At 40.2% G+C, this 22947-nt stretch overlaps 1 long non-coding RNA gene across 2 annotated transcripts in view; it reads left to right on the plus strand.

The window, feature by feature from the left end:
* LOC111606489 overlaps positions 1-22947 on the plus strand; it is a 121690-nt gene that overhangs the window by 28301 nt on the left and 70442 nt on the right. For both annotated transcript variants that reach the window (XR_002752032.1, XR_002752033.1), the window contains exon 2: positions 22395-22476. This is a non-coding gene — a long non-coding RNA (uncharacterized LOC111606489). The remainder of the gene's footprint in view (positions 1-22394; positions 22477-22947) is intronic.

Here is a 22947-nt window from a genome sequence, read left to right on the forward strand (position 1 = left end):
AAGTTGACAATATCATTCTAATTGTTAAAAATGCCATGAGTGGTACTCTAATCCAATGGCATACTGGGAAATAGGAATATTTTATTTTTACATTTTACATAACTTTCATAAGAACAAGGATTTTGCAACTGCTTGGCCTATCAACTACTATCTTAAGTCTTTTACTGCAGTGCGAGCAAAATGTTGCAGTTTCCGCGGATGGGTCCCTTCAATCCCCAGCAGGTTTTCTGTTGCACATTTTTGTACCTTCATTTGGGTCTCTAGTGCTTAAAGACACACCAGACATTTTTTTGGCAATAAGTTAATTTTTGTGGTGTCTGGCAAAATGAGCCATTTCAAAAACTTCCTGATTGTTAAGTCACAATACGATTCCCTTCACCAAGGAACTCAAGTGGAGCTGCAGCACATTTGGTCAGCGCTGTACGCCCTGTACAATGGCTACTGGAAAAGATGAGTGATTGGTTGTTGACTTACTGCATTCTTGATGGTTGTGGAGGAGGGGGGTCAAAGGTGTAGCGTTGTACAATAGTGCATCTCTTTGCAAACATTTTCACATTTATAAATTGCGAGTGAGTTAGATGGGGGGGGGGGGGGTGGCCAGCAGCATCTTATTTGGATTTAAAGTGACAAGAGATTCTAAAGCAGCTCATTCTGACAAAAGCTCAAAACAGTCAGAAGTAAGAACAATTGCATTATCATAATAATATGTTTTAAATCCCTTTCTCTGTCAGTTATATGTTTTTCACTTCTTAAACCAAATAAAAACATTTTAGAGAGCAACAATAAGGGAGGAAATGTAAAATCACAAAGACAGATGTGACTTGAATATGACTTCCAATCAGAGAAAACGCATCTCTTTGCCATAAAAATGTTCTCAGTTGTTTGTTTTTTTTCTTTTCCCAGTTTCTGCCTGTCATTTTCTCCCCTCACCTCTGCCTCCCCGTCTTTTTTCTTTTCTGCTCTCTCAGTTTTCCTAGACACCTGTGCAGCTCTAGAGTTTCAGCCGAGTCCCTGAAAAATAAATGCGGCGCTCCAATCTCTTAATCCACTCGGCTCCACACAACCACGTCACATGACACCGCCGTGGTCGTCCTGACGCCCAGACGGCACTGGAGGGGGAATGATTGCTCGGTGTGCTCGTGCGTTTCGGAGTCGAGTCCATCGCGCTGAGGAGAAGCAGAAAACAGAAACTGTTCTCTGGCAATGCGACGATGTACGCCGACATGTGCTTGGGTTCTAATGCAGCACATGCTCCTTGTTATAATGTTCAGTGCACGTTTTATGAACATGTTTGGGTTGGGTGAGTGGATACTCCATTTTTAATCTAGTGGCTGGAGAGCGAGAAGCATCATTTCTCATTCAAATCTTTGTTCCCTGTGAATGCTGTGTGTGTCTGCGTGTACGTTTTGGGATGATACCCTATCCACAGCAATCAGTCTGACCTCCACTCTGAAGCGAACCATTCTCAATGATTAATGGATCTGCCTCCATGCTCGGTCGCTAAGGCAACAAGAAACCCGATAGCCCTCAGGAATTTGCTAGCTCGCCCTCAAAGTTCGGCTGTGTGTGCCAGTGTGTGAGTGTTGTTGGAGTTGTGGGTGGGAGATGTGGAAGGATGGAGTTGGCTGTGGTTAAGGTGACTGAGGATGTCCAATCCAGTCAATAGGGGATTCCTGTTCATACTTTATTCTCTTAAATTATGCTACGCACCCTTAAAGGAACCTGGCAAGTCAGTTTGAGGATTTGTTTCCAATGTATGAATTATGTTAGCATGTAAAATCACACCGCTTCTCACCGAGTCATCCACATCTGCGTCTTTCTTTGAGGCGGAGCATGATCGTTACTGCTTCTGTCCCTCTTTATGGTTGTAGATGCTGGGGTGACAACCTTATCTCCATTTGAAGCAGGTGATGAGTAAAATCTATGTTAACAAGATGGCAGCTCTTCAGTGGAAGTGCTTGTGGATGGGTCAACTTAACACCACGTCATTATTTTCTATGAGCCACTTAACAGTTTATTGATCTAGAGACTACCAGGGCTCATTAGGCAAACACTCGGGCATTTCAAAGCGTGTACGTCGTGCCATGTATAACGCGGTGCAAAAACAAGTGCAACACTTGTTAGTTGGCTAACAGCGACGACAAAAAAAATATTTTTCAAAGCGATCGTTGTCTCACTGCGAGTGGAAATGGATGAATTGTTGGATTGCTCCTGTTGAGTCAGAAAATGAAGAAAATAAACAACCAAATAAACTATATCTGAACTATGAATGAGTTTTTGTTCTCACGATCAACACAAGTCGTTCAACATTTTGCATTTGATGACACAAACCCATGCGAATACGACCATGTGATCTCCTCCAACAAGATATATATATATATATATATATGAAGATGTGAAGTAAAAAAAACATCTAAAAACAGCCAACAACTTAATGCTGTATGATCACATTTATTTATATAAGCATGAGAATAATCATAAACGTTTCTCTCATTTTCTGATGTAGTTACTGACATATTTCTCTAACAGTGTTGACATTGAATGTAAGCGTACAAGTAAGAGAACAAGTATTGTGTGAGTATATTTGTATAATATTATGAGAGATAATCTGTGTGTGCGCTGAGTGACAGACACAGCGGGGGTATCTGTGACTGAGTGTAGACCCTGCTTGACCCGATATGATGTGACTCTCCTGGTCTTTCAGTGCATATACACACACGTATGAGATGAAGATATTATTCTCTTGCTAGAAGCTCAGAAACAGGAAGTGTTGAGGAAACTCATGAGAACTATTGCAAATGACAAATTTTGACATAAAACTTTTTTTTCCCCCACTAAATAACAGATGAACAATGTATTGTTGTAAGATTTTGTCTTTTAGAAATACTTGCAGCTGGACACTGTTTAGATTTAAAATGTGAAGTTTGCAAAAAGTCAGAATCTGCATCGTGTTTTTTGGGGGATTATTAAAGATAAAAGTCAGATGTCCAGTTTTATTTTGCACCCATTTTGAACTGGGATGACTGCAAGTTGGACATGTGCAGTGATGTAGCTGGGCTTGTCCGGGGTGACACTGCCCTCTAAAGAGCCTCAACTTATGTTTACTTGTTTAATTTTGGTCACCTTCCAATAAATTAATTACTTTTATGCGCTATGAAAACCCTATAGTTATGCATAGCCATAAGGAAATAACGCAGCACTGTCCATAACCAGACAGGAAGCTGACTGCTGGTGAATTATCCCAGTTTTTGCTTGGGCTTCACACCTAACAGGCACAGCAGAGTTCCACCTTTGCATTTCGTTATATGCTAAAGATTAGCATTTAAAACACACTCAAAAATCCAGATTGTCACACTAATTTAAACTCTTAGATCTTTAAAGTTTTGTTACTTATGGTTAGAGGGATTGTTAGCAAGAGGACGATCATGATGATGCAACTTTTTTTTTTTTTTTTTTTGCTGTCAAAGCATGAAGATTAAACCTGTGCCTTAACTTTCTTTTCAAAGTAAGAACAGTTCTTTTTATATCTTGGTATTTTTTTTTTTTTTACAAATGTCAAATGTTTTATGTCATTTAATGTGTGTGTGTTAGTACTGCGATTGACAACATGGCTAAATGTAAAGATGATATTAAATATGTAGGCGTCATCAGTTTAAAGGTGTAAGAGTTTTGATTCTAGGATGTTTCTTAAAGGTTTTTCACACCAATATATCAATTTGGGTGATCAAGCCCATTTGGGCAGGGGACAGTGAACAGTGATTGATTTTGACACTGCACTTTCCAAAACAGGCCAAATCGCCTGCCGTCATGTGTTTATATCAGCTGCACAATTGAGACACTGTCCCTAGAAGCTGAATTGTTTAAGGCATTCACTCTTTTCCTGGAGAGAATATGGGAAAAGAGAGTTAGTGTGGCAAGCCACATGTCATTTCCTCCCTTTGGTTCACTTTGTTACCTTGGTTCACAGAGTATACGTTTGGTGCGGATGTGTGCTCTCACCACTTCAGCTAAAGCGGACAATCGGAGGAACGCAGGTTCTGGTCTGTTTAAAGCAGACAAATACCAACAAAAAAAAAAAAGTCTGGACTGCTGATTCTGACATAATTTCACTGAAATATTACTGAAATATTTCAAGTGTTATAAGTTGGCAATACACCTTCAATGTAACAATCCTATTTTACTGAAAAACACTGAACAATATCTGTAAAATAATACACATTTGTTTTAACGCGGAGCAGAAGACCCCAGCGGCTGACTGCTAACTGTGCACGCCCACAAACTTGTGCGGGATGTTTTAATGTATTTTTATCGATATGCGTCTACATATTTGCCATTAATGCGAATGACACACGGGACACCTGACATGTTATTATTTTTCTTTGTAATAATCCATGTCCGTTATCAGTTCTTAAATATCCTTTTTGTAATTTTTTTGTGCAAATAAAATCCCACCAAATCCAAAGTGATTAGAACGACATGAAGGGGAAAAAAAAAAGAATAAATGCAAAAAATAAATTTAAAAAGTCCCAATGTTTTATAAATTATCAAGAAAAATTGTTTGAGGAAATAAGCACTGAAAATGCTTGGAGGCTTCTAAAATCTGACTTTTTTTTCCTCTTCAACAAAAAGGCTGGCAGGCCTATGATCAATAATAGGTTTAATTGAGCATTAACAGAACCGGTCCAATTAATAAGCAAACTAAGCCACAAACGATGGAACAACAGAGGGTTTGATTTCTGACACACTGTGTGACTCAGAACTGTTTTTTTTCTTCTTGTTGTTGTTAGGCAAATCGAGGAGGTAATGTTTAAATTCACTCAATATTTATTCAAAAAAAGTTGTAAATATTTTCAACTAATTCAGAAAGATAAAACCACATTTAAATCCACGATGAATTGACAAATATGCAAATCAGAGTTAGATGATTGGAATAATTTAATGTAATTAAGGCAGTTCAGCTTCTGCCTGAACTGATGCTGCATATCATGGACCCTAAATAAAAATGAAATTTTTTCACATGTCTGTCAGCATGGTTAAACTTGGCCCTTCTCTCCGACCCCACTGATCCTGTACTGAAAATGTTGAAGCCCGGGACATGACTGTGACAGCAAAAGTTTGAGAAATCAACCTCCTCCCAAAAACAAAAAAAAAAATCACGAGTGCCTTTAATTCAGTAAATGATGCAAGCTGACTGACATGGTCAGTAAACATCTATATGAGGAGTTCACTGTAAATACACCGTAAATATTAAGGCTCGTCTAAGCTCCAGCTTTACCATATGCATGCCTCAGCCATCAAGGGTTACATTAATTTCAGCTAATATTCCTGCACTAATGCACACATTGGTCTGCGCTGTGACTGAGGAGAAATGAAAGGCGGTGAGCGGAGCAGTGCACCCCAGACCTCCAACCCTAATCAGATTACATGATTAATGAGGGGGGGAAATGGGTTCATGTTGTATTAAGAAAATGTGTGTTTGAACCCAAAGCGGCGCGCATCAGCAGTCTAATGCATCAGCCATCGACTGGACACCTGAGATCCAGGGTCTGATCTGCTGTTAGCTCCGTCCCAGCGGAGACGCGCTCGCATCGATTCTCCTTAAACTTGCACTCGCTCACTCACTTTCTTCATGCTTCTACTTTTTTTTTCCTGGTCCATCTTCTATCCTTTGTTTCCTTCTAGATGTTTCTTGCATTTCTTTCACACCTCCTGGGTGTAATACCCAGTAACTCACCTCATTTTTCTGCCACTGTGTCTGTCCTTCTCTTCTCCTCTTACTGGCTTTCTCCACTTCTCTAACAGGTTTTTTGGGGGGGTTGGTTTGCCCTCATGGCACAATAGTAACAGAGTTTTCTATCTTCTTCTGGCTTCTGGATGATTTAGGTTCATCTCTGGCACCTTGGTGACGGCCAGCAGTCAGCATTTTCAGCTGAAATGTTGTAACACGATTTAATCTCCGACACTCGCTGTGATATATCGGCTTATCCTGCCCCATCCAATAAAAGTGTCTAAGTTCAGGAGCCATACTGTAAAAGCAACACAACCAGGTTTCCATAGCAAGACAGGAGTTATTATCCTCATTTTTTTTCCCCCGACTGAATATTTTTACAAGAATAAATGATTTGAAAAATGAAGCTTATTCTTTGAGCATCAGAGAAGGTTCAGTTGGAACCTCAGAGAAGTCTTCATTTTAGCCTTGATGCTGGGAGTCCATTAGACAGTCTTCCCTGGAGCTGGCTGCATCTCGACACTCTCCGGGGAGCCGAGTTGTTATCGGCGCAGTAAATGCAACAAATGCACACAGAGTAGGGGTGTCAAATTCATTTTCATTTTCATATCAAGATCATTATGTCCTCGAAGGGCCCGTTGTGGCAGAATGTATTGATAAAACCCATTAACAAACTTTAAACATGAATAAAGAGCCGTCTCTGCATACGATGAGTACTTCTTAAAATTAATTAACATTGAACATCTTTTCACATTGATTTAATTTGGTAGATGTAACCCGCTTTCATGTGATTGATGAAATAATATTTAAGCACCCAATTGTTATCTCGAAGGCTCTATTTAGGAGGACATTTAGAGTCCAGAGGGCTACATAAAAAGCTGTGGCGGATTGACACGTGGAGTAACTAATGAGTGATTAGTCTTAAACACAAAACAACAATCGATTCACGCTCTTACCAGCAACAACCACTGTGATCCACTAAGTTGTAATGAAAGAGGAATTAATTTTAACATCAAATATTACCAGGCCAGGTTTGGTTAAGCTAATGGAAAAAGAGGTAAAAGTTAACAGTGATGCTGAATTATTTATATTGCCAGAATTGTTTTTCTTTTTTTTTCACATGTCTCATTGAAACCACAGTCCGCAGTCTCCTTCATTAGGCTTTTATACAATAGACCAACGTCCCCCTGTGCAGAGCATGCCAGTATTCAAACATGGTGGTAGCGGTATTATGCCGAGGAGATGCTTTTACTCTAAACAGAAATTTAGAATAAATGAGCGAGCCTGGAAAAGAAAAAAAAATCCTGTTATAGAAGCTGCGAAATACTTGACGCATAAGAATTTTTATTTTTTAAAAATGGAAAATCTCGACTCTGGACTTTGCGTTGGTTTGTCGTCGATAGAAAACATATAGGAGATTTAAGGGGGTGTGAATAGTTTTGAAAGGCACAGTAGTGTTCCTCCGTGCATCCAGTAACAGAAGCTCATCTGAAAGCAGAACATGTAGAAACAGCCAACGTACAGACTGGACGTTTTGTGGTGTAATTTGCTCCAGACTGAATCCCTAGGTCATGCGAATACGCCAGATTTATGAATAATCAGAGAGCACTCAGTGTTTGCTCTCCTCAACTCAACCATCATCTCCAATGAGAAAGTTTACTCTGAGAAGTTTAGTTACTGATTCTAAGAAAGGAGACGTATGAGACGGCCATTACATCCAAATAACCCCGGGCTTAGAGAATCAAAGCAATAAAGCACACTGGATAAATAAATAAATGAATGAAATGAAAATTATAGAGTCAAATCAGAGCAGTGTGAGGGAGACCACAGAAAAACCCCGAGATATGGAAACTAACCTGCAATATGTAGACAAACAATTACCGCAGCATTTCATCAGTAGAGATGATTCACCGTTGCAGCTTGCTGAGGTACACACGTGTACACACACACGCAAAGTGCACGTAAACCCAAACAACAAACACAAGCAGACACAGACTCGCTGTGAATCCTGAGGAAAGTGTCAGTGCTTTGGAAGTATTACCGGTTATATTTTCATATTTCTTCTCCTCCCCCCCCCACGCTCCCCTCCTGCTGCTATAATTTTCTCCGCTGTCAAACAAATCAAAACGCCAAGACCAAACGGAGGCTCAGATTTTCCACTGTCAGGTTCAAAAACGCGGCGCTCTTACAAAAAGTGCTCTGTGCGAGAAGACGGGACCTGTGTGTGTTTAAAGTAGTTTCAGCGAATGTTTGTCCAGATGACCTTCCAAGTCTGGGAAAGCACCTCGACTCTGTGTCGTCGTCCCCCAAACCCCCCAGCTCCATTATCTAATATTAGTGTTTTAAAAGTTACTTCTTTTCCGAAGCAAGTCAAAGCACAATGGATGGTTCATTGAGCTAACTTTAATGCTAAGCTTAAATTAAACACAAATGTACTCTCGGGAGGTTTTGGTGTTATTGAAGTAAACAGAGGGACATTTCAGTCTCTTACATCAACGCTGGTCCTCAGGTAGCTCTGCTCTGCTCTGCTCTGCATGGTTTAGATGAGCCTCTGTTCCAGCACACCTGATTCAAATGATTGCCTGATGATCTCCCACAGCCATCAAGTGCTTCAGAAGCCATTTGAGTCAGGTGTGTGGAAGCAAAGAGACACCTGAACCACTGTTCTATGAGGCTGCTGCTTTTCTGATATGGTTCCCTGCCACATCACATCACAGATCCTCAATTAGATTCTCAACCTTTGACAAACTCGTGGGCCATTCTAAGTTGTCTGCTTCAATCAAACTCTAGTTTGTTTATCTGTAAAGCCTGGCTCGTTTGGGGACGTGTGAAAGCGCAATTGACCTCACATCTGTGACCGTACCAAAAACAGGAAGCAAACTATAGCGCAGTGCATTCTGGGTAAATAGAACCAAAACAAATGTTGTGCTGGTCTTCTTCATTTGTTATCGTTTCATTTCCTTCAGTAGTTTTTGTTGTAGCGCCACCGCAGGGGAGGAGGTGAACAGGTTTTTCAACTAGCTTGGATTGTTAGGTGCGGTGCAGCGGGAAAGTAACCAGCTGAAAATGTAGCAAATGTTGAAATTTTGAACAGGATGTCCTGGACCGCCAGGTGTGAAAACACCCAAACGTTATGCTTTAAGGGTCGTATTGTTGGAAGTTGACTACCATCCCAGTCTGAAGGGGGTTTTTTTGCCACTTGTGACAGGTTTTCTTCCATGATGAATTTTTATTTAGCTCCATGCATCTTTCAATTCAGCTTACAAAGTCTAAGCCAGGGAAAAGTGTCACCTTGGGTGTTCAGGCATTTGGCCAAGTATTTGTAGTTTTGTTTATTGTGTCATACTTAGTGGCTCGGTGGGTAGAGACGTTATCTTACAATCATAAGGTTGTAGGTTTAAAACCCCTGGGCAGAAGTTGCCTCCCGATTTGCATAATTGTTGTGTAAATTGTCAATTTGCCTCAGTGTGCTGTCATGCACTTTGAGTGGTCTGTATGATTGGAAGCATAATAGATAATAGATTTTCAGGCGATGATTTTACTTGGGGATATCAGAAGACGGGGGAAGGAAAACATTTGTACACCCCACTTTCCAGATTTCTGTGTGTAAAAACTTATTCTCTTCCTTTTCACAATCACACACTACTTTCTGGCATTGTGACGACAAAGACAAAAAAAAAAGATGAAGCAAGGGTCCACTTCATTCCTCCAACAGGATGGCCAGGCTCTCCGCTGCCATCTGATTACGTTTCCCCTCAAGAGTGCCATCCGTCATCAAGGGGTCAGAGGTCAGGAGATTCATCAAAACAGTTTGTGCAACGGGAGGTACACAAAGGAACCTCTCAGGATTAGAGGCAGCTCGGTGTGTTTACGGCCGCCTGCATTAAGGTCCAGGCCGTCGACACCTGCCGAGGCCCGCTCGGCGTGAACTCACCAACCGTTCTGATGAGCTGAAACGGCAGACAATCACAGAAAATGCCTCTTTTAATTCCCGTTGCTGATCCTAGCACGTTGATCTAGAGGAGCTGGAGTTACATTTTTGTAGCTTTTCCCCAGGCTACTGATTCGATTTTACTACAGAGTAAAAGCTTGCTTGACAAATTAGAGGGAAGCGGGTAAATTTTATGGCCATAAGTGAGTTTATAAGCTGTGAAATGTGATTAAAATGTGCAACTTCTTTCGCCAAGCTTGCAAAGATACTTACATTGGCGTTTATAGTGTGGATACTGTGCGAATTAAGACCTGAAGAAGTATATATTCAATGAATAAAATGCATTCAAAAATCATGGGAGTCTCTGTGATTGCCGTCATCGTTTGTTGTATTTTTCTGCACTGACGTTAGCGGTGTCTGAGTTTTGGACAGCGCAGAAAGACCACAGCGCGTGCTGCTTATCCACATGCTATGAGTGAAGTCTATTGTGTTTGACACGCGTTGATTGCCAGACAGCTGGCGTTGTGGATAAACTTCCCTCAAGCATCTAAATTCCCTGTTTGGCAGATTATTTTGGCTTTTTATGATTTCCTTAATACGGTGCCCTTCTAGGTTTGTCTGCAAACCCCAGCCAGATGTATGTTTAGCATGAATTTGCCACAGAGTTTGGTTTATATGCTGCTCAGCAAGGACTGATGCTCAACTGACAAAACGACTGTCCGCCCGAAGATCGCACTGGATCCATTAGCTGGTGTTTGGACACCTGCAGGGGCCGGGGCTCGATGGGGACGGCTGTCAACAAGGGGCTTCGGTACTTCGAGAGATTATCCAAACAGTGGGACCCTGGCTAATAAAAACAAGCCCCCCTGTTTAATGCATTAGCGCTGGATTAGTATGAAGAATGGGGACCTGAAGGTCTGACTGATGCACCCTCCAGAGCTGTTTAAAGGGATCTTCTGTAAATAATTAGTGATTTATTGCAGTCTGTATTTATCGGATTGGAAACTGCAGCGTTTCCACCACTTAGAGGAGGAGAGGAAGGGAAGTAGCTTTAGCATACACAGTAAGACTGCTTTAGTCGTATGCAGAAGATGAATCACACACATTGAGGGAAAATATTAATGTTTCTTTTCTGCGTAGTGCAGAATAGAACAGAATAGAATAGAACATTTGGATTTTCTTTGTTATCTCAATAGAGGAAAATTAGGTGTGCCAGCAGCAAGGTAACATGCAAATGGAAGCATACATTTTCACACGACATAAAATATAACTATGAAAAATTTTATTTATACTAAAAACAATACATTGTTATTAGAAAAGGCATTCTCAGATTTAAAGAAATATGCAGCTAAGTAGAATCAGTTAGATCTTCTGAGTTTTGCGTCCTCTTTATGAAAAACTTTAATTTTTCATTTAATTTAGTAAGTGAAACAGTTTTGTAGATTAACTAACCACAGGGTGGTGTTTTCAAGCCTTTATTTCTGTTAATTATAATGATTTTCCACATAACACTAATGAAAACATGACATTTAAGATTAGAAAATTACATCAGACCAACAGAAATGCAAAAATGTCAGCCCAATATAAAGTATGTTTAGTACCTGCTTTAAAAAAAAAAAGCTTTTAAAACACTTTTTTCAATTTACTGAGATTTACGTGAACGTGTTTTGTACTTGTAATTGCAAGTTTATTTTTAGATAATTTTCCAACATGACTGGAATTGAAATGTAAAAAAAAACAAAAACATCATTTGCATAAACCATTCATAGTGTTTTTGACTTTCAAGATGTTTTAAGAGAATAGAAGTCCAGTTTGGTCTTGGCTATTTTTGGATTATGCTTTAGGTTCGGCCTCCAAAAGCCAACTAATCTGTATAAATACTAAATGAAGACAGCTTACAGGAGAGACCTAACTCCTGTGAGCTAGATATTACTCTCTTATAACCTGCAGTTGCAAACTGCAGATAAAACATCCTTTCAATCTTCTGCTTCCCTTTAAGCTGAAGCACCAAATTTCAGATTGGAGAAATTTATAAGCCGTTCCCACAAACTAATCATCCCCCTTTTAAAACAAATACGCAGAAAAACACGCACTTTGCAGGGAAATAATTAGGAAGAAGTTTGTTCCACAGTCTGCAGCTTTCTTAAAAGTCTGCATTGTCTCCGCACTCTACACATACAAACCCAGAGTACAGTGAACGCAGTGTGCTCCCCGTAGCCGTACAGCAGCGTAACCCTGGGTGTGTGGACCAGGTCATGGGCATAAAGTTCCAATTTCTCCCTGTGACATTTATTAACTCCTACAACTGCGACAGCTGCTGTATTTTTTCCTCTCCGGGCATGGAAAATTAAATCATCTAATTTCCTTTGCCCAGCCCTATTTTGTGTAAAGTTTCTTAGTGTGAGTTCAGGGAAAGATTTTAACACATTAAATCATTTATTTACACAGTTAAGTTCCTCCTGTTTCAGCAGTACGGCGTAGGTGGCTTACCACTCTGTAATCCAGTTAGAACAGCAGTTAATACAGAGGCAGTGGGTTAGTGGTTTAATCTGAAGCAAATTTGATTGTTTTTGGCAATAAATTCAGACGATATATGAGGACAGCTACATATTTAACGCAGGTACAGCTTGATGTTTTGTGTATTAAACACAACTGCTCTAAAGTCTGTATATTAAATAGATTTACTTATTTTAATACTGATAAATATCAGCTTTGCATAATATCATAGAGGAGTCTTTAATGCTAATAACTGTTAGAGAGACAGCGTAATGCCATCAGGGGATAATTGCCAGTCTCTGAGGTGCTGGGGACGCTGCTGGCAATAACTGGGAATTTGCTTCTTATTAAAAACTGCTTTGGTGACTTGGGAATAAATTCATTTTGGCCTCTATTATATTTGCAGACAGGGAATAAACTGCTAAGGAGCATAAGAAGCCTGAGGCAAATGTGCAGGCATACTCTGGGAATATATGTTTGTTTTTTTATCATTATTATTGTTTATTCTGGCTCATAAACACCCATCACTTCACTTTGAGTATTGCCTTTGCTTAAACTGCTAAGTAGCTCTGATAATGCATTTTAAATATAATCTTTTTACGACCAAATTTAGGGTGTGTGATCAGAATCTGTCCATTTTTGACAGAGAGACCTTAACCGGTGTCCAGCTGGCTCTAACAATCTGCTGGTTTCCTGACTATTGAACACGCCACTGAAGTGCTGCCAGCTCAAAAAACGAACATACCTCTTCAGTGAGGAAGCTCTAACCGAGCAAAGAAGACTCAAAGTTAGCTGTTTTTAAAATTGAGGTCAGATAATACACGCGTACCTATCACATACTTGAATGGAGCTAATTGAAAGTAAAATGATATGTTGAGATATGTCTCCAAATCATTTAGGCTGCGAGAAAATGAGAGAGAGCGAGACTTTCAGCAAACAGGAAGACTGAGGAGAGAACATCAGTGTTGCTCGATGTGATTTCTCAACCTTTGTTAAAAAGGTTAAGGGTCTCGATTGTCAAGGGAATACACATTGAGAGAGCTGTTTTAATAATGCTAGCCGAGCCAATCCCTAATAATTATTGCTAAAAATCATTCAACATGTCAATGCTGCACTCATTTTGTCTTTCTTCTTAAAATAGTAAAGCCCTGTTTTACAGTGGCTGCTCTCTCTCATACATCACATATGACCCTGAATATAATCAACTTCCTATATCCACCTAGGAGAAAATGAAACTGGCTAAAATTGGTTCTTTACAAAAAAACAGAGATGGTAGAAAAAGGGACAAAGTTCTAATTGTTCCATTTCTAGAAAAAAATATTTCGTTCTTGATGTTTTGTTGTTTTATTTTTCAGTAGCTGACAGTTTAACGTGTGTGCGTCTTGTTACTGCTGTGCTCACAAGTAACCTTCAGCGATCATTTACTCTACAGTGTTTACATTCTGATGAAAAAGGAAATCCTCGGCTCACATTTTGCAGTCTCGTTTCCATGTCCTGCAGAGCACATTTGCCATTGAATTTACTCAGTGGTCTAAAGAAAAATCAGTAGATATTTGCAGGTCTTGGTTTGTGAAAAAGAAAGGCCACTTTTCTTTAACAGAAGCAGAAGAAATGCCTTATTTAAATCTTTGAATTGATACTGATACATTCACCATGATCTTCACGATGAAACAAGAAAAGTGGCTGGATTTACAGCAATAGTTTATTGAGGCGCTACAACTTTGCAGGAAATTTACACTTAAAGTTTCAAGTTAAGCAAACACCTGTCAGGTTGAGTTTGTTTTGTCATTGCAGCCCAGTGAGAGTCAGCCAACCGTTTCACCCTGACAGGGCGGTGGAGTCCTTATCTCTAACACAGCCAGCTGTAGGCTTAGCGCAGGAACAAGGCAATGGTATGCTTCATTTAACCTCATCAACATGTTTTCTCCCTCCCAGTCTTTTTTTCCCTCTTCCTCTCTCTTCCTTTACCCAAACTGCTGTAGTACACAAACTGAAGGTGTGTAATTTGTTGGTGAGGCTCTAACAGCGGAGGTGGGAGCCTCGGCCTGCGGCGGTTTGGGGACCAGACTATGCGGTCATATCGTGTTGCAATATTGACATGAAGTCTGGTTGGAGTTGTAACAGAAAACTCAGGACAATGAGAATACATTATATATATATATATATATATATATTTTTTAAAGATCTATGCGAGTGATTCCTACAAAATTAAGATATCTATGATGAAAGAAAAGGAAAAAAAAAACATTCAGTTGCAGAAACCAATCTCGGGAAGTGTGCTGTAACAAAATCTTTTTAAACTTTAAGTCCCGATTCTCATATTACGGTGTGGCTTTGCTCACTATCAATCATGGTGGGTTAAGCATTGAGGATACTTCTGCAATATGAAATGGAGCCCTCTGTTTGTATTTTATCATTTTCCAGCCACCCGCTCAGAAAGGGAAGCCCCAGATCTTTGAAGCACTCGGATCAAAGCCTCATGAATAACAATGAAGAAAGATACTGTGATGATATAAATTCCTTTTTTTTATGTTTTCTCATAGTGGCTTAAAAAGCCAATGTGAGGGGTTGAAAACTGCACAAGCCTAAAGCTCTCTCTCTCTCTCTCTATATATATATATATATATATATATACAGCATATACTGTATATATATGTATATATAATTACGATCAAAAACCACAACATATTTTATTGGTGAGTGTAAGTGATAGACCTACACCAGGTTGGGGTAGAAGTTGTGAAGATGTTCAGAGCAGAGTTGGGTTATAAAACAATGTACAAAGTTCTGTAGATCTAGTAAAGCTCAGGGTATCATCGGATCATGGAAATAGTTTGGCGCAGCAACAAACCTAGGAAGATACGGCTGCCAGACTGGGTAAGGACATGTGTTGATTAGAGAAGCTGCCAAACGGCTGATGGAGCATTAGAAAGAATGGAGAAAAGAAAGACGTGTTGGTCTGTCACAAAACCCCCCAAAATGCATCATGTTTTTGGTTGTGATGTGTAATATGGAAAAGCTGAAAAAAAACTGTGTATTTGCTTGTGAACTCAACAATTTCTACTTTTCTGTGCCTCTAATCAGTACTGCTGGGTTTAAGCAAATCTACCCTGCCTTGCATAAAATACAGCATCCATTTTTCATTGATCCTTTTCAGATAGAAACCTCATTTAATTGGCAGGACACATGCTAACTGCTAACGTTTGTTTCCATTTACACATTTAAGAACCTCATAAACCCATCTTGTCTCTGGTTCATAGAGAAGGTAGAGAAGTTTTTGAAAGGGTGAGAAGATTTTCTTTCCTCCGCTCTGCAGCAGCTTTTCTGTTCCATTTTTGTTAACCTGTTGATATCTGACGTCGTTATGACAAAGCTCTGAGAATCCGACCAGCCTCAGGTCACCTATTTAATCCGCTTTCCTTTTTGCTTTGAATCTGTGCGCTTAAGCAACCGGGCTCAGCAAAGGCAACTGTCTTCCACGTCGGGGGGCCAATCAGGAACAGATGGACGAGGTGATGACCCCCCTCCTCTGCAGGCGAGTGCAAGAGCACAACTGCCACTCAAGATCTCAGCATGTGGATGTGTGCGAGCGCCGATCTGTGTGTCCGAGGACGACGGGAGGTTGTGTTATGACTCTGAGGGTGCCACGGCGAACAGGCTCCTCACATGAGTGACTGACACTCCTCCAACATCTGTTCCACGGAATAACACTCCCCGGTCTGTCTTCACTGACGATATCCCTGCCTCCTCTCTCACACACGCCCGCACACACACAGTTAGATGATCTTTTCATTTTACTGTAAAGCTGACAGGAATGGAGAAATTAGATTAGAGCAGAACAAGATACTCCACTTATGATGTGGCTCTTTGCAGGGATCGCAGGGTGGTTGACAGAGGAGCCTGCAGACGGCACCGATGCCTTTACCCTTTTCTCCTCCTTCCTCCCTCGCTGTCACCCCCTCTGCCTCCACTCCTTGCCTGACGATCGGGTTTCTCTCTGTCCATCAACAAAGGGGAGAGGAGAAGGAGGAGGTCTATTCTGATCAATGACAGGAAACCAGACGATAGGAAGGGAAGACATGAAACAGATAGGCTCCATGACCTGCCTACCTACCGGGATACCGCAGCCATATCCCGCTTTTCCATCTATTTCACAGTCCCTTCGTTGGCTGTAAATTCATACAGAGACATGAATGGTGAAACACGGCTCAGACACCTCGTGCGAACACGCGCCTGACCGCAAACATGCTACGAAAACACGGACAAAGTTCCCACGCCGTCAATGACAGTGCAGCGCATCACACGCGTCATCACGCATACTCACCTGGAGGGCGGCTGATAACATTCAGAATCAGAATATATTTTCACTATCAGCTCTATGCAAATCTCAGACATATTGCTTTCCATCTCTGGGGGTGTGCGAAACACAAACAAATCTCCCCAAGCATACGGAATTAGAAAGTGGAGATGGAGCGGCAGATTCATTTGAATAAATTCAGTTCTAGATATTTTTGCGAACGTTTTTATCCACTGCCTATCGTGGACGACAATGCCGGGGTTTATAATTTGAACTTTGGCGGTTATTACGGATCTGTTTCTCAGGATCAAATTAGACACAATTTGATCCCACAGCAGAGTTATGAGTGTAATGCTGATGAGAGAAGGAAAAAGTAAGAGGCTAAAACTAAATCCTGTTTCCTGTGGGAAGGAAGTTGTATTTATTCCGTTCAAAACAACTGGGAAAAAAAGGCTGATAAAAGATCAAATGTTTAAAGTACAACTTTGGTGAAGCAAGTTATGATTACGATTCAGGAGACTTGGACCCAATGGAATAATAGAAGAAATCTGAAGATCCAAAAGGTTTTTTTGTTTTGGTCAAACACAGACATGTGGATTTTTGCAACTGATGATGATGAAATCTATCTATCTATCTATCTATCTATCTATCTATCTATCTATCTATCTATCTATCTATCTATCTATCTATCTATCTATCTATCTATCTATCTATCTATCTATCTATCTATCTATCTATCTATCTATCTATCTATCTATCTATCTATCTATCTGAAAAGCTTTGAAAGGATTTATCAACATAAAAGCTGCAACTATAAAAGCGGTGCACACACTTTTCATTTTCGGACTGAAACTTGCAAATTTTGACACAGAGAACATGTACTTGTATATACGACAGAACATTAATGGATTAGTGCGTTTTGATCTCTCCTCAGTGAACAGCGCTGAGCCGCCACGCCTGCCCAGCTAACTCTTAACCCCTGTCAAAACACACAGCTTTAAATTAAATTAGGGCCGCCTGCCGCAGTTCCTGCGGAGCCCAAACCAATACCTTTAACAAGATGCACTGTGATCGCAAACACACCCAGAAATTAACACATGCAATCAAAATGTCCCTCAAAATGCAGAAATACAATCAGAGGAGACCGACATGAACGTTTGGTCCATGATCAAACTGGGGAATGCTGAAATAAATCACAAGCGGCCAAAATATTGTGGCTGGTATTTAAATATCAGCTGGGACTCCATCATGCACATGGTTCCACTGGAGAATATTTAACATCAGATGAGGCCTGTTCGAGTCCTGAAACCCTCTCACTGCTAATTCGCCACAGCTGAAGCCTCGACAAAGACACTGTCTCGGTTTCAATAACGTTGGCAGCAGTCCCTGTGAAATGCTTTCGGAGGAGTTTCACAGCACTGTTTGGGCTGCTAGTTAAATCAAAACGGGTGCACCGATGGCATGTGTGGCCACAAGCTCTTTTAATTCTGCCATGTAGGAAAATGTGAGAGAGAATCTGCGAAAGATTTAAACCGAAGCAGGACCCGGACCCTTGAACATGGCAATGACACTGAAACAGCCCAGTTAATCCACCGAAAGCTGGCAGAAATTAAGAACTGGAAAGGACCGGAGTCAAAGTCCAGATGTACATGGTCGTGTTGATGTATTCCACGTTGATTTGATCTACAGTATTTTGTGTTTGTATCTGCTTATTAATGTTTTTACACTGATCTTAATTTTTGATCGTTTCATAAACAGTACATTATGAGACAAAATGCTTTGTGATGGACTGGCGACCTGTTCTACGTTGTACCCTGCCTCTCGCCCAATAACTGCAGCCACACAGCAACTCTACAAGAACAAGCAGGTAGAGATAATGGATGAATGGATGCGAGAAAGAAAAAAACCTCTCTATCTCTCTCAAATACTGGTTGGTTGATTTATCTCTGCAACCCTAAATTTCATTAAGTTCAATTTATTATGTCAGTTGGTTTCGATGTTTTCTATTCAGTGGAAACCCCTGCAGCAGATTACATCGAGTCACTGTCTTGGAGCATTAACTCCTCCTGCATTGTGCTGGTTGCCCTGTAAATCTCCCTCATTCTCAGCATGCGTGTTACGACAGTGGAGAGGAAAACTCTCCTTTAACAGGAAGAAATCTCCAGCACAATCTGGCTCAGTGTGAGCAGACATCTGCCTCTGGGGATTTGAGGAGAGAGAGGGTCGGGCCTAAAGAATCCAACCCGAACCGACCAGAGCCCTTAGGCATTGTGTCCAATCCCTATCTGACCCGACTGATGGATTATAGATTATGGGTTAGAGCCAGAAGAAAACCCAACATATTATTTCAATTACGATTTTAATCATTTGGTTTTTAGACCATTATTTAATAGTGTAACTTCTCCCATTTCTAGCTTTTGTTTGACGTCTTCAAGCTCCATTTTGTCGCTTGTTGCACTGGCAAGTGCAGATTATCTGGGATGTGTGATTGATAGGAGCAGAAAAGGGAAGGGCTGGGTGCGCATTGTGCAGTGTGCTGCATTTGTTATAGCCTGACTAACTTCTGAACCCATTTTTCTTTATTTCCCCAGCAGGTTAAACCATTTACTCTACTATTTATGCTATGATAGATGTGTCAACATTTGGTTTTCTCTTCCTAAAACCCAAACGTCTTCACTTCCTAAAAGCTTCAGCACCCAGAATGTTTAGACGTTGACTGAACCCCCATGGAGCAGGTCTGATTGTAAGCATGCGTCATCAACCCGGGCTGTGGCTGCATTTATGTAGCGCAGGTGTCAATGTTCTGTGTTTCATCAAGATATTCTCCAAGAATTTTTTCTTTGTGTCATTGGCAGTTCAAGCTGCTCAATTAGAAATCAAGTTAAAGCAATATGACTGAAGCAATGGGGCCATTAATCATCAGCTTGACACGATCTCTGGAAACCATTGGCAACCAATATTAACCGTGTTTCTAACCCTTCCTCCATTTGCGTTGTTAGTACTCTGTCAGATAATGAAGGCCTTGATGCCTGGACAAACTTATTCTATTTACCATCAACTCTAGTAATAATATTTAGCCGTAATGCAAGTATCTGTTTTTATATGCTTGGTTAGCAATTAGCATTCAGCCGCCTGCAGAACAGCCAATGAAACCTTCATAGGTTGTGTTCAACAGAAACCTTTCTAATATTTACTCCTTGATTTAAAATATATAATCTTAAGATTATGTTGGACTAAATTCTCAAACGTAAGAACGTTGTTGTTTCGGCTCAGTGTTAGTGTGTATTACTTTACACATTATTCATGACGGTTTGTATCAGCCACATAAATTTATAAATGAGGTGTTCTGCTCTGGCTCCCACAAATGAGATTTAAATAGCGTGCAGGACTCAACCTTTGCTTGGGGACTGAGCAAAAGGTTACTGAAGTTCACGCATTGCGTGTGCATGCGTGTCGGGGTGTGTGTGTGTGTGTGTGTGTGCGCATAGTGAGTATTGAGCAAGGGCCACTGCAGTGCAACCCAACACCAGCTCTTTGTGTGTGCACCACAGTCTGCTAACCAGGGCGCCCCAGTCTTGTCCCAATTCATGACTTTGGTTTCAAACATGCAGCTTAAAGAAATTACGTAAAGTTTACCTGTTTAAATATTGATAATTTTATAAGTGTCTCTTTATTTATTTATTGCTTTTTCACACTGCATCTCTTTTCACTTCCTTTTAATATTATAACTAGAAAATCTTAATTTTTTTTTTTCACGTTTGTAAGTTTTACTTTTTCCGGCTTAAATCTGGAATTTAAGCAGAGTTGGAAGCCGTGTTACAGGTAATGACTAAAATAAAACTCTGATATTTAAGGAGCTCGTGACTCTAAAACATATCAGGATGCAAAACAATTTTGAAACGTTTCTTTGAAAATACAAAAGACACGTTTGGCCCAGGTTTTCAAGGAGAAAATTTGATTGAAATCAGAGACACACTTGCGTTCGCCACGTTTCCCATAAAATCTCGTATCGGGCCTCCACTCTGTCCGTTTGTATAAACTTGTGTTCCCGTTCCTCTTGAGACACGATAATTGTTTGTTGTGATATAGCAATGAAGCCCTCAGGCCCTCTTAAGCTAATCAGCCTCTCTTCCTCTCTCTCTCTCTCAGCAGAGAGATCGGTTGACAGGGCTTCAGGCAGAACAGCGCACTGAAGCACAGCGTCTGCCTTTCGGCCTTCGCCGGCCATCACACACATTCCCTGATTCCTCTGGCCAAGCACACTAACACACCCAGCCCTTCCCCGCCTTTCATTCTGCAAACCCGACTCTCCCATTCCGGAGTCCAGCTGCTGTGTCTTGTCGTTCCCCTGGTGACGAAACAACAGCAACCTTTTGAGGTCACGACTGCAACCTGCGTTTCTGTCAAACGACATTAGAAGAGATTCAGGGAAGCTGTTTACGAGTGAGCTTGAAGGGTCGCCTCAACTTACTTGTTTTTATGTTTAAAACTTTCTAAAGTTGATACTTTCTGAGAGAATCCAAAAACGAAGGTTTTCATGTGTAAAAATGTAAAAAAAAAAAAAAAATTAAAAAGTAAATTAATTTTTATTCTGGTCATTTTTATTTGTGATGATTGATCCAATTTGTAAGCATATTTTAAACCAAAGGACCCATTTTGCGGCATTATTGAACCAATTCGTGTTTTACATTTTTATTAAAATTTAAATTATAAATCACAAACAAGTTTAGAGACTCCTATTTTTTTTCAAATAATCTTACATTTATTTAATTTTATTTTCTCATAAATAATATTCATGTCATGCAGCATATCACTTTTATTCATCAAAGAAGCATGAAAGTAATTTTTGTCTTCACAGACGTCAACACACACTCACACACTCCACAAACAAGCCGAATGCCAAACTGTATCCGTGACATTTTTCAAAGTCCATCCTGTCACTTTTTTTTTTTTTTTCTGGATTTGGTATTGTGCCAGATATTTTGCACAGTGGAACCTTTCAATTTTATACGACTACGTGCTGCGGCTCACATCATTTTGACACAGATTTAAAAAAAAATAAAAAAGGAAATCAATCCATCAATTAATGAGTCAATCAATCAATCAATTAGTTTATATTTGGAGTGAATATTAATTATAATTGGTGTGTGTGTGTGCAGATGAAGTGATCGCTAAAGAAAAACACCACTGGTTTTAATTAACTTTCAGTGAGGATCTGGGACTGAAGGGGAGTGTGTCGGGGTGTACATGTGCAATTCTCACTTGTGTAATGATGATGATTAGTTAATTGCAGGCAGGTTGCCGTTGCCATGCAGAGCTTATCCTCGCTCATTCATTCGCTCGTGTGTGTGTGCGTGTGTGTTTCATCGGGTGTGGTGCAAAGGGAGTGGCCTCGAGTGACCATAAGAGGCATGTAATATGTTTAAACAGAACAAAGTAGTGTTTGGAGAATTGGTAATTGCTTACATCCCTCTCTGACCATTGGGACGTTGTCCAGATCTCTGCCTACTTCACCTCATCTGTACACTGTTGCATGTGTGCACGGAAAGCGTGCGCACCCCGACAAATTCGCAAGATCACAAGAACAAGTACATTGTTTGGCTCATATTGATCATTTCTTTTTTATGAGTGCGTCTGAATTACGTTTTCTAAAGAACAAATTGTGCTTTAATGGAAAAATAAAGGCGTAATGACTTTTTTTTAATCTTGTGTTCTTCCTGTTGTTTGTAACGTGTTGGACTCAATTGATCCTTTACAAGTAAAAGTTCGTTTTAACTAACTATATAATTGTTTTTTTCTTTTCTTTTTTCTGATAAGAAGAAACAGCAGATGATTCTTGCTCTTTACCAAAGCTGCAAAGAAACACTAGTTTTACCATGTTTAAACCAATAAGCAATTTTATCATTATTATTATTTATTTTACCTTCTGGTGACCTTTCTAGACGTCAAAGACAGCAGCCGTCAGTCATGAGGACAGGCGGCCCTCGGTGTGTTCTGGGATTTGCAGTGAACACTCTTTACAAGGTAAGAAGATTAACACTTATGTACTTTATAAGTAAGTAAGCATAGTAAAACTTTAATCAAGAATTGCATCGTGGAGAAGGTACACGGGTCTAATCATTAGAGACAATGGAGAGAATGCCCCATTTTAGCATTCCACGTACGTTCCTCTGACTTTTTTTCAACATGTCATGCCAAAAATGTAATAAGGTAAACTAATATGAAAAGGAAAAGGAATGCCCCCTGTCCCGTTAAAGAAAATCAAGTCATCCAGACCAAGACTTATTTTTGAGCTTCAAGGACAGATTACAAAAAAGATTCCAGATTCATCGTCTTTTGCTTGACAAATCTAGAAATGGCAAAATTAAGTATCAGAAATAAAAATAAACAGCTACACACCTCGAAGACATGCGTTTTCGACTAACGTGTGCAAACTGGTCAAAGTCCTTTAAAGCCACATTCCCTCGAATGTGTATGTTTTGGGTGAGAAGGTCA

The sequence above is a fragment of the Xiphophorus maculatus genome, chromosome 22, assembly GCF_002775205.1.
Source record: "Xiphophorus maculatus strain JP 163 A chromosome 22, X_maculatus-5.0-male, whole genome shotgun sequence".
In the NCBI taxonomy this organism is placed as follows: domain Eukaryota; kingdom Metazoa; phylum Chordata; class Actinopteri; order Cyprinodontiformes; family Poeciliidae; genus Xiphophorus; species Xiphophorus maculatus.